Source organism: Cynara cardunculus (genome assembly GCF_001531365.2).
Source record: "Cynara cardunculus var. scolymus isolate 2C chromosome LG 12, CcrdV1, whole genome shotgun sequence".
NCBI classification, from domain to species: domain Eukaryota; kingdom Viridiplantae; phylum Streptophyta; class Magnoliopsida; order Asterales; family Asteraceae; genus Cynara; species Cynara cardunculus.
The window spans coordinates 26106253-26106559 of NC_037539.1; the positions used below are offsets into that span (position 1 = coordinate 26106253).

The 307-nt window shown below is 37.8% G+C and overlaps 1 non-coding gene across 1 annotated transcript; it reads right to left on the bottom strand.

Annotated features, from left to right (window-relative positions):
- TRNAG-GCC lies at positions 1-71 on the bottom strand. The gene has a single exon. It is a non-coding gene; the product is annotated as a tRNA-Gly (tRNA).
- Between the last annotated feature and the right edge of the window lie 236 nt (positions 72-307).

The window sequence follows — 307 nt, forward strand, 5'->3', positions numbered from 1 at the left end:
GGCGGATAGCGGGAATCGAACCCGCGTCTTCTCCTTGGCAAAGAGAAATTTTACCATTCGACTATATCCGCTTTTTGTTTCGTTCTTGATACACAATATGTCCATAATACACAATATGTCCACACATATATGATATATATGTCTGGAGCATATTTGTGCAGTGCTGGGCCGGAGACTCTCTTCAGATTGAGCCCAAATTTTTTATTAATTTGAATTGAATATTCATTTTTTTTCATTCAAGAACAAGAAGTTCGATTCATCCGTTTATTCATTCAACGCACAGTCACAAATGAGACAGAAGGACTTC